Here is a 12,263-nt window from a genome sequence, read left to right on the forward strand (position 1 = left end):
CTCTATGACCTCATCACAGGTCCTGTGCAGCCACAGAACAGCCCAGCCACATCATTGCAGGCTGCGGTGGGTCTCTGGGAGGGCAAGGATGGGGTCGGTGCATGGGGGGCATGGCGGCTCAGTGCAGTGCTGGAAAAATAGAGTCCCAGGTGGGAAGCGGGTGGGGGGGTGTCAAAAACGGGACTGTACCGTGAGAATTGGGATGGCTGGGAGCTATGCCTACTGTAGTTACGCCCCTGATCATGTTACCGCAAGTATGTGATTTGCATACATGCGGTCACGTGATGACTAGACGTGCACGGCGTCGCTCAATACAAGTGAAACTAGCAAAGCTGAGCACAATTAGTCAGAATGTAGATGGAGGTGTGAAAATCGCATTCTTGCGTTCACATGACGTCCACTCCCATTTTTGGCATCGGAGAATCCTCAAAGTGTGCGCTATGAGGATTCAGAAGACTAAAGTTATCAATACTTTGTATGCTGGTAATATTTGGTTATGGTTGGTATTTGTCTGTAATATTGCAATATTATTATTTTATTATTATAATTATTTACTCTTGTATAGCAATATTATTGGGATTATTACAAATATTAATCTTGTAGTAAATCTTAATTTCTTCCAGGCCTGTGTGATCTCAAATGTCAGGGCTGAATTTCAGTCCCAGTCCGTCCCTGCACAGAATCATACCATAACAGAACCTAACATGGCCATGATACTGTTATGCTAAAAGCCTCAGATTTCCAGGCAATCTGTGACGCCCACTTCATCATATCAGCTGCTGTGCCCTCGGAGGTCTCTTAGGCCTCAGAACTCTAGGACAGCTCCATATTTCCTTCCTATCATTTTCAATGATCATCTATGTTAGTTTTGGTCTGCTGACTGTTTCCCGACGTCTGTGTCTACTGCTGATTATTTCCAAAGCGGCACCTCCACATTGTCCTCATTACAATGTTTCCGGTGACTACCGCTTCCTCCTGTCGACCAGAACGGTGTTCGGAATAATGATGAAGGTATTTCCAAGTATCAGTCACAGTCAGAGGTTTCGGTGCATGCAATTATCCACTATTCATTAGCCCCATGGACGACGCACCATTGTGCATTCAGATAATGGCTTCTTTGCCGAAATTTAAAAAACCATTAGGCTGATATTAAATTATGAAGCAGTCATTAAGAATGGCAGAAGAAGGGTATTACATGGCCCAGTGCTCCCAGTTTATTGGAAGACTCCTTCCTAAGTAGCACCGCTATCACTCTAAAATAATAAAGGATTAAATGTAAGTATATACAACATTTAGCGGTGTAGTGCGGCTGAAAATGAATCTGCTCAAGCTCCTGCTGTAAATCTGGGGAGGACGATGCTGCACCACACTGTTTTGTACATTTTTTTTTTTGTATTTTTGTACTCATCCCATCAGTCTGGTAATAGCAATCACTGCTGGGATGGGAAACAAATCCACTGCCACAGGCCCATTATATAAGAGGGCCCATCTCCACTCAGATGGAAACGCTCCAAAGTATGAATAAGGCCGCACTGCTGTGTGCTTTGTCGCTTCTCTGCTGCACCATGTTCTGCTGTGATATTAGCTGTGCGTTGTATCTGCAAGTGACATCGCTGTATGTCTTATTTTCCTTTCCTGTGATACCGCAAGGGACAGGGTAACATTTTTGTGTGCTTTATCCCTGAACTGTGCAAATTATACCTGTATTGGGATGTCACATTACTCCTGCACTAGTACATTACTGTGTGCCAGTGTCTCTATATTGTGACATCACTATCTTGATTATCCCTGTACTGTGATATTGCTGTGTGCATTATTCCTGTACTGAGACATCGCTGTGTGCACTAACCCTGTACTGTAACATCACTGTGTGCATTATCCCTGTACTGAGACATTACTGTGTGCATTATTCCTGCACTGCAACATCGCTGTGTGCATTATTCCTGTACTGTAACATCACTGTATGCATTATCCCTGTACTGAGACATTACTATGTGCATTATCCCTGTACTGTGACATCACTGTGTGCATTATTCCTGTACTGTGACATTACTGTGTGCATTATCCCTGTACTAATTATGCAAATTCTCTTCAGACAATTATCTTTATCCCTGTACTGAGACATTACTGTGTGCATTATCCCTGTACTGTGACATTACTGTAAGCGTTATCTCTGTACTGTAACATCACTGTGTATATTATACATGTACTGTGACATCACTTTGTGCATTATCTCTGTATTGTGACATCACTGTGTGCATTATCTTTGTACTGTGACATCACTGTGTGCATTATCCCTATACTGTGTCATCACTGTGTGCATTATCCCTTGTGAGGCAGTGAGAGGGATCATATGCGAGGGTCGATATGTGTCCCACAGGATGCAGATGTAGTCCTATTAAACCCGCTGGAGTATCTTCTGTTTACAGCAGGACGTCTGTGAGTCACAAGGCAAAATAAAAGAAAGAATGGATTGGGTCCAAGTAGTGACTCAGTCAGATTTTTAGGAAAACCTGTTACGGGCTTTTATTTTTAGAAGGATTTGCAGGTTTGGTAGTGGGCGAATCCCTCTCTCCACTCCAGGTTTAGGAACTGGCTCTATGGCCACGATTCCATATAAGGCCAGTTTCACACATCAGTGGCTCTGGTACGTGTTGTGGCAGTTTCCTCACGCACCGGAGACACTGACACATGTAGACTCATTCAAATGAATAGGTCTATGCATATGTCAGCGTATTTTCACCGTGTGTCCGTGTGCAAAACACGCTGACATGTCAGTGTTTGTGGGTGCTGAACACGTGCACACGGAGAACAGTTCACACTGTCCTCCGTGTTCACGGCCGGCTACCGGGGAAGAAGCACTACAGTAAGCGCTGTTCCCCTGCGGCTGGATCTGAACGCGGCTGTCATTCTTCTCTCCTGCTCTGCCGGCAACAGTGAGCAGGAGAGAAAGAATGAATAAAAACCCGACGTGGGGTCCCCCTCTGTTTGTGAACCAACCCAGCAAAGCTCACAGCTGGGGCCTGCTATTCTCAGGCTAGTAAGGGGCCATTGATCTTGCCCCCCCAGGATAAAAACAGCAGTCTGCAGCTGCCCAGAAAAGGCTTCTATTAGATGCGTCTACTCTGGAGGTTTGTTGGGTTCTTCCCACTTGCCCTGTAGTGGTGGCCAGTGGGGTTAATAAGGGGTTAATGTCACCTTGCTTTTGTAAGCTGACATTAAGCCCGGCTTAGTAATGGAGAGGCGTCAATAAGACACCTCTCCATTACTAATCCTAGAGTTCTAGAGTTATTCAAGGGTTAAATAAACACACACACAATAAGAATAAAGTATTTTAATGAAAGAATACACTACACAGTTTTTAAATCTGTATAATACTCCTAATCACATATCGAAGCCATTGTTCTGCAAAAAATAAAAAAATAATAATAAAGCAATATCCATACCTCCCCGGTGCTCAGTCAAGTCCCATGGCGTAAATCCATCTTGGGGGGTTAATCAGTTTACAGCTGGAGCACTGCTAATGCAGCCGCTCCGACTGTAAACCAGTGGGGAATGAATGGAAGCAGCGCGCACAGGCTCAGTGACATCAATGACAGTTGCCACACGTGTGCCACACGGATGTTCCACATATCCGCACGGACACGGATAGTTCCTGTACCATTTTTTCCAGTACCGGAATTATCTGGACCTGTGAGACTGCCCTAAATCTGTCAGTTTTTGCCTTGGGTGTGTCAGTTTGTAGTTTGCAAGCTGCAGAGCAGGTGTCTGTGCAACCCAAGACTGTGTGAAGCTAACACAGAGCCAGGAACTTCCAGGCGGCTGACACAGCCAAAAGACACGGCAGTGCAATTGTCCACGGCAATGGGTTCTGAACTCTGGACTGTGTTTGTGGAAACCATGCTGTGATACGGAGGATATCACTCCTGTGTGTGAGTTCTAAAAATAAAGACACCATTTATGTTGAACTTTCTGCGGTCCCTGTCTATCTGTTGCACTGCACCAACCCCGCTGCACTACACCCTGTACTGTGATATTAATGTGTGCATTATCTCTGTACTGTGACATTAATGTGTGCATTATCCCTGTACTGTGACATCATGGCTGGCTGCTCAGGTTATTATTGTAATATAATAATAATCTAATATATAAAGCTAAATGTGTGCATGTGTATGTCTGGGATTGGCATCTGCAGCTACAGCCACAAAATTTTGCACAGTCACACGTCTGGACCCTGAGAGCATCATAGGCTATGTTGTGAGGTAAAATTTTAACCCCGCGCATTCCACTTCACCAAACAATTTTGCCCCTAGGTACATATAATGGGGAAAAAGTGTATGTATGTATGTGTGTATGTCCGGGATTGGCATCTACACTGTCGCAGCTACAGCCACAAAATTTTGCACAGTCACACATCTGGACCCTGAGAGCGTCATAGGCTATGTTGTGAGGTGAAATTTTATTTTTAACCCCGCGCATTCCTATTCACCAAACAATTTGGCCTATTAGTCTTTTCTATGGTGTTATCGTCCTTCTGTAAAGCTGGAAATAACACAATTTATTACCAGGCCAACACAGACCACCCACTGACACAGACTGCAGGGGGAGCCCAGTATCACACAGGAGAGGATTAGATACACGGCTCAGCAGTCAGTATCACACAGGAGTGGATTAGACACATGGCTCAGCAGTCAGTATCACACAGGATAGGATTAGATACACAGCTCAGCAGTCAGTATCACACAGGATAGGATTAGATACACAGCTCAGCAGTCAGTATCACGCAGGATAGGAATAGATACACGGCTCAGCAGACAGTATCACACAGGATAGGATTAGATACACAGCTCAGCACACAGTATCAGACAGAAGCTCAGTAGACAGTATCACACAGGATAGGATTAGATACACGGCTCAGCAGTCAGTATCACACAGGATAGGATTAGATACACGGCTAAGCAGTCAGTAACACACATGATAGGATTAGGTATATGGCTCAGCAGTCAGTATCACACAGGATAGGGTTAGATACACGGCTCAGCAGATGGTATGACACAGGATAGGATTAGATACACTGGTCAGCAGTCAGTATCACACAGGATAGGATTAGATACACGGCTGACCAGTCAGTGAGGCTGAGTTCACACGTGGCGTTTTTTTTGCGTTTCCGCGGCGGTTTTAACCGCGCGATTTTGCCGCGAAAACGCGAAAAATAAGCATCCCATGCATTCCTACCCACCCACCCTTGACCCATCCTGCACAAACAACTACAGACCAGTCTCCAATCTCCCCTTCATCTCTAAACTCTTGGAGCGCCTGATATACTCACGCCTTACCCGTTACCTCTCCACTCACTCCCTCCTAGACCCTTCACAGTCCGGTTTCCGCCCCCTACATTCGACAGAAACTGCACTCATCAAAGTGACCAATGACCTTCTGACAGCAAAACGTAATGGTGACCACTCTCTGCTCATTCTTCTCGACCTTTCTGCAGCTTTCGACACTGTTGACCATCCTCTCCTACTCTCTAGGCTCCAGTCACTAGGCATTAAGGACACTGCTCTTTCCTGGTTCTCCTCCTATCTTTCCGACCGCTCCTTCAGTGTTCTGTTTTCTGGCTCCACTTCATCTCCTCTTCCTCTCACTGTTGGGGTACCTCAGGGCTCAGTCCTTGGCCCCCTTCTCTTCTCTCTCTATACAGCCCCAATTGGACAGACCATCAGCAGATTTGGCTTTCAGTACCATCTTTATGCTGATGACACACAACTGTACACATCATCCCCTGACCTTACCTCCGCTGTACTACAGAACGCCACTGACTGTCTGTCTGCAGTCTCCAACATCATGTCTGCTCTCTATCTGAAACTCAACCTCTCCAAAACTGAACTTCTTCTGCTCCCACCATCTACTAACCTCCCTAAATCTGACATTTCCCTCTCTGTGGGTGGCACCATAATAACACCCCGACAGCAGGTGCGCTGTCTGGGTGTTATGTTCGACTCCGATCTCTCCTTCACCTCCCATATACAATCTCTTGCCCGCTCATGCCGCTTACACCTAAAGAACATCTCTAGAATCCGCCCTTTTCTCACCATGGAAACAACAAAAACTCTCACTGTCGCCCTGATCCACTCCCGCCTAGACTACTGTAATGCTCTATTAATTGGCCTCCCTCTCACTCGACTCTCCCCTCTCCAGTCTATCCTTAATGCAGCAGCCAGGGTTGTCCATCTGGCTAATCGTTTCTCAGACGCGTCCGCTCTTCGCCAGTCGTTACACTGGCTGCCAATTCATTACAGGGTACAATTCAAAGTACTTGTTCTCACCCACAAAGCTCTCCACAGTGCGGCACCCCCTTACATCTCCTCCCTCATTTCTGTCTATCGGCCTAACCGACCGCTGCGCTCTGCAAATGACTTTCGACTAACCTCTGCCCTAATCCGTACCTCCCACTCCCGATTCCAAGACTTCTCCCGTGCTGCGCCAATCCTCTGGAATGCTCTACCCCAAAATATTAGGACCATCCACAATTTGCATAGTTTTAGGTGCTCGCTCAAAACACATTTGTTCAGAGCGGCCTATCACATTCAGTAATCAAAGTCATGTTTGTGTGTGTGTAGCCCATTCACTATCTCCATCTAACCCCCACCCCCTGAAGATGGCTGGACCGTCATTGTAAATACATCATTGTAAATACAAACCTGTGCTTTGTATCCCCCCCACCTCATTGTAGATTGTAAGCTCCACGAGCAGGGTCGTCTTATTTCGCTTTAATTATTGTATTGTTAACGTTGTTACTTATGACTGTTGTGTTTGAAACTGTTCAACTGTAAAGCGCTGCGGAATATGTTGGCGCTATATAAATAAAGATTATTATTATTATTATTATTATTATTCCTATGGGATTCCGCAATGCTGTGCTAATGCTGCGGTTGTTACCACGGCGGAATCGCTTCGCAGTAAAAACCGCAGCATGCTCATTAATTTGCGGAATCGCGGCGATCCCGCACCCATAGGAATGCATTGTTCCGCTTACTTTCCGCATGTGGCTGTGCACACCATGCGGAAAGTAAGCAGAACATTTGCGGATGGTACCCACGGTCCGGAGGAGAGGAGACTGTCCTCCGGGCTTTGGGTACCATATCCCTGTAAAAAATAAAATTTAAAAATAAAAAATATTGTTATTCTTACCCTCCGACGTCCCGCGCAGTCTTCCTGCTTCTCTTCACGCTCTCGTTCCCAGTAGTCCTTTGCAAAAATGCCCGCGATGGCGTCCGTTCTCGCGGGATCGCGAAGTCTCGCGGTCATTCGCGCGACGTCATCGCGAATTACCGCGAGACGTCGCGATCCCGCGAGAACTGACGTCATCGCGGGCATTTTCGCAAAGGATTACTGGGAACGGATGCGCGGGACGTCGGAGGGTAAGAATAACAATATTTTTTTTTTACATTCTATCTTTTACTATTGATGCCGCATAGGCGGCGTCAGTAGTAAAAAGTTGGTCACACTTGTCAAACACTATGTTTGACGAGTGTGACCAACCTGTCAATCAGTTCTCCAAGCGATGCTACAGATCGCTTGGAGAACGCTAGCATTTTGCAAGCTAATTACACTTGCAAAATGCTAGTTTTTCTGCGGGAAAATCGCGGGAATTTAAAATGCGATTTTCCGGCGGACTGGAATTCCGGAATTTTCGCGGTAATTTCCGCGAGAGTTCCGGTACGTGTGCACTTAGCCTAACACATGATAGGATTAGATACACAGCTCAGCAGAAAGTATCACTCAGGAGAGGATTAGGTACACAGCTCAGCAGACATTATCACACAGGATAGGGTTAGATATACAGCTCAGAAACAGGATGTGCCAAAGGAGAGGACATTTTCATTCGAAGAATTCCACTCATTCCATCTGATTTGTTTTTTGATTTTAAACGCCTCCAGTTTCCAGTTCAACTGCTATTTGCAATGTCCATTCACAATGCTCAGGGACAGTCCTTGAAAGTAGTAGGGATCGATTTGCAATCTCCATGCTTTTCTCATGGTCAACTTTACGTGGTTTGTTCAAGAGTTGGAACTGCCAAAAATCTGTTCATCTTTGCACCGAAAGGAAAAACCAAAAATCTTGAATGAGTTGAAAATAAAATACTATTAATACTTGGGTAATCATTTAGTTAATTTGTGTTGCAAATCTGTAGTGTTGAATCTATGATGTGAAATGTTCTTATGTGCAATATAATCATTGTAATTTGTTATAACTAACCACAGGCAACACCGGACTGTTCAGCTAGTATAATATACAGTAAGATCCATAGGAAAGAAAGGAAGTCATAAGGAGGAAGCCTGTCTCTAGTGAGACCACATGCCCTAGTAAAGAATATATGGAAAGTTTGTCAAAATGAGAGAAAACTTCTAAATGAAAGCATTGTCTATCTTGGACAGTCCTATTCCATTAGGTAGGTAAATAGATGATTCACTGTAGGGAATAAAGCTTTACGTGGTGTTCACTTAAGGGGGCATTCTCATTTGGTGTTCATGGCACCCCCAGGACGAGTTGTGGGCCGCCCTCCCAGGGCTGTGGGGTACTCGGTACCGGGCCGGTATCAGTGGGATGTGTCACAGCAGCGGTGACCCTGACCGTGGCCCTGGGCGCCCAAGTAATAGGAAGATGTGAATGGTGGAATGTAGTTAGATGAATAGTTTGTGACGCCACCTGTGGTGTTCGGCAAAGGAGGTGTTAAGCCGACGCTGTGGACAGATCCTCTGGGACAGATGGTGTGGTGCAGCAATGATGTTATAGCCCTCCACAGGCAGGGCTGTTGTCCCAGGGCAGTGTAGATGTGGAGACGCTTAGATGGGATAGTGTCCGGCGCAGGGGATGTTGCAGTGCCAGGCGGACGGGCGCAGGAAGGAATGGAGGACACCAGGGCATGTAGTTCCAAAGCTTTACTCAGTCTGTAGTGCCCGCTTCTGTGCCCTGTCCTCCGGGTCACAGTCTCAGTCAACCCCCAGGCAAGATGGAAGGCTCCCTTCCACGCTCCACCAACTTATGTGCCTTTTCTGAACATCTCCTCTATAGCGCCTTTAAGTGTGAAGATCTCCTAGTACTGAGTTACACTGGAGTTCCTTCTGACAGATGTTCCCAAGAACTCTACTTGTACGGCAGACAGCTGAAGCCTGCTTCGGGGACTCTCTACTCCTGAGTCCCGGATCTCTATCCGTGTTGCTGTTGTGCTCTCAAGTCTTAGATGGGAGTAGTGCATTTACAGCACACTACTCCACCGGTGTCTGCTGCAGAACCATTAGTGTCCATACAACCTCCGGGACCGGGCCCCGGCCTTGCGCTTAGAACTTCTAGGCAGGGTTCTTCCTCTAACACACGTCCTCTGTGTTCCCTTTTACTCCTACGTTCCGTACTTGTCTTTCTCTCCTATGGAAGCTCAGGCTTCAGTGCAATGTCTTTCTCCTTTCCTTTCCCGTGCCAGCTGGCTCAGGTCACTGAGGCAGCTGCAGCACTCCTTCCTCCTTCCCTCTTCCAGGGATCCCCCTCTCCTCTCTGAGTGGCTTCCTCTCTCAGACTCTCCTTCTGACTGACCTCTAATCCTAAACCATCCCGCTCTTTTATGTATTCTCAACTCCACCCATCTCCCAGCACGTCTAGTGTTCCAAGCAGGGAACCACCAAAGGTGCTCTGCTTCTCTCTAAGCAAGGAGCCGCAATGTGGCTTTGCTGAACTACTCTATTGTGTGGGGTGCGAGTGTTGGAGCGCGGTCAGGAGCCCCCAACTTACCTGAATGGTGGGGCACCACACCTTAGGAGAAGGTGCAGTACCTCTGTGGCGACCGAGCCTCAGGGGTGCCACAGTTGCATTGCCAACCATGTTGTTTTCCTTCCTGTTAAGGTTATCTCAAATCTATTTAGCACAGGGGGATATGATATTAATAACTGATACATGAAAACTTTAACCTTTTTGGAAGCAGGACAGAGTGGCCAAAGTTATGGGTTCGCCTCAGTTTTCCGTTTGGACCTCCTCTGCTTGCTCTTTTATTCGCAGCTCTGAGCTTTGTTTCATTGTTGTTTGTGTGGATGTTTGTTTTTTTTTCCTGTGGCTTACATCTTGTTATGAAGTTCATCCTTGGTTACTTAGCTGCGAGACCCTCATTGTTATTTGCCTTATTTCCCGGCAGCTTTGTCAAGCGTCGCGTACAAAAAAAAGTATAAAGCATGGTTAAGATACAAGATGAGCTATAAACAAGGAGTGAGATAAAAGAATCTGCCACGCAAACAAACGGCGATAAACATAACTGCAACGTCAACATCTGATAATAGATGAATGCAGCCACCACTTCTGGAAAGCAACATTAACACTTTAGTGCTTCATGTGTCTTTCAAAAAGTCTGAGAGTCCTGTTTAGTCAGCTCCAATCCCAAAATTTGGCATACAGTCATACATGCCAGTTTTGGAGGTACAGTGGCATGTAAATGTTTGGGCACCATTGGTCAAAATTACTGTTGTCGTGAACAGTTAAGCAAGTTGAAGATGAAATGATCTCTCAAATGCTTAAAGTTACAGATGTCGCATTTCCTTTGCATTTTAGGCAAAAAATACATATGTATTTTCATTTTTTACATTTTAAAAATTACAAAAAGGAAAATAGGGTGATGCAAAAGTTTGGGCACCCTGCATGGTTGTAAACGCTTTTTGTAGCCAGACAAGAAACTTTCAGTTCTTGCTTGGGGGATTTTCATCCATTCTACCTAGGAATATTCTTCCCATTCTGTGAGATTCCGGGCCGTCTTGCATCCTCTGCTATTTTGAGGTCTCGCCACAGATTTTCAATGTTCAGATCAGGGCACTGTGAGGGCCATTGTAAAACCTTCAGTTTGCACCTTTGGAGGTTGTCTATTGTGGATTTATGATAATCCTTTTGTAGAAGTCATCCTCTTCCTCTTTTCACCTTCAGCTTTTTTACAGATGGTGTTATGTTTGCATCAAGAATTTGTTGAAATTTCATTGAATCCATTCTTCCCTCTACTCGTGAAATGTTCCCTGTACCATTGGCTGCAACACAACCCCAAAGCATCATTGATCCACCTCCAAGCTTAATGGTTGGCGTGATGTTCTCCTTAAATTCTGTGCCCTTTTAAGGCCTCTTTCACACATCAGGTTTTCGCCGTCAGGCGCGATCCGGCGCTTTTGACAGAAACCGGATCCGGCGAAATGCAATGCCGGATCCGGTTTCCCCTCCATTGACTTGCATTTGCGCCGGATCGCGCCGGATGGCCATGCGTTTCATCCGGTTTTCGCCGGATCCGGCAATGTGTCGCGATCCGGCGTCTGGAAAAAACGGCTACTGTAACGTTTTTTGTCTCCGGCGAAAAAGCCGGACACGCCGGATCCGGCGCGTCCGGCTTTTTCACACAATGAAAGCCTATGAGCACCGCAATGCGCCTGATCCGGCTAAAGCCAGTAGCTCTGCCCACAAGACATATAAAAGCAAGACAGTGGGACCCACAGCCACACCCAACATGCCACCCAAGAAAGCAACCAAGCGCAGCAGGAGAAGGCAGGAGACCACTGCAGCACCATCAGCACCACCACCACCCCAAATGGAGCAGCAAATGGAACATGCTGAGGAGGGGAGGCCAGCAGCAGATGAGAGACGGTAATTATCAAATCCCCCATTCCTCCAAACTAGGGCTATTGAATATCAAGATATTCATTGGCCCTTTGTTTCTCTTTATTCAACAGCCGCCCAATAGATGCAGCAGCAGCAGCAGCAATGGCAGCAGCTGGAACACCACCCACAGGCATGGAGTGTGGCCACCAGGAAGACAGCACATCATCTTCTGGGAGCCCTCCCTCGCATCGTCAGCGTTTGACGGTAAGGTGTAAGTTTTTATTTCCAAAATCCATCATCTCTGTAATATATGTCTATTCATTGCCTTTTATTTCAAAACAGGATTCACAAGATGAAGAGGAGCTCCCAGAAGAAGAAGGAAGGGGTGGACAGACACTTGGAGTGGGCTCACAATTGGTAAGTTTTTTGCATCAAACGCAGAAACACAACATCACACTACACACAACACATAGAAAACAATGTTCTGCAGACCACACACAGCAAACAAATGCCTACATCCAAAGACATAACATTTTTTGTTTTCTTCTCTAGTCTTCCCAATCTGGTGCTCGGCCAAGAGGTCCTCGCAGTGCCTCCCAGGGTCGTCGGCGACAGCAACGCGGCGGTCACCAGCGTGTAAGTATAAA

This window comes from Dendrobates tinctorius, unplaced genomic scaffold, assembly GCF_039654945.1.
Source record: "Dendrobates tinctorius isolate UK_male_01 unplaced genomic scaffold, ASM3965494v1 ptg000028l, whole genome shotgun sequence".
Classification (NCBI taxonomy): Eukaryota; Metazoa; Chordata; class Amphibia; order Anura; family Dendrobatidae; genus Dendrobates; species Dendrobates tinctorius.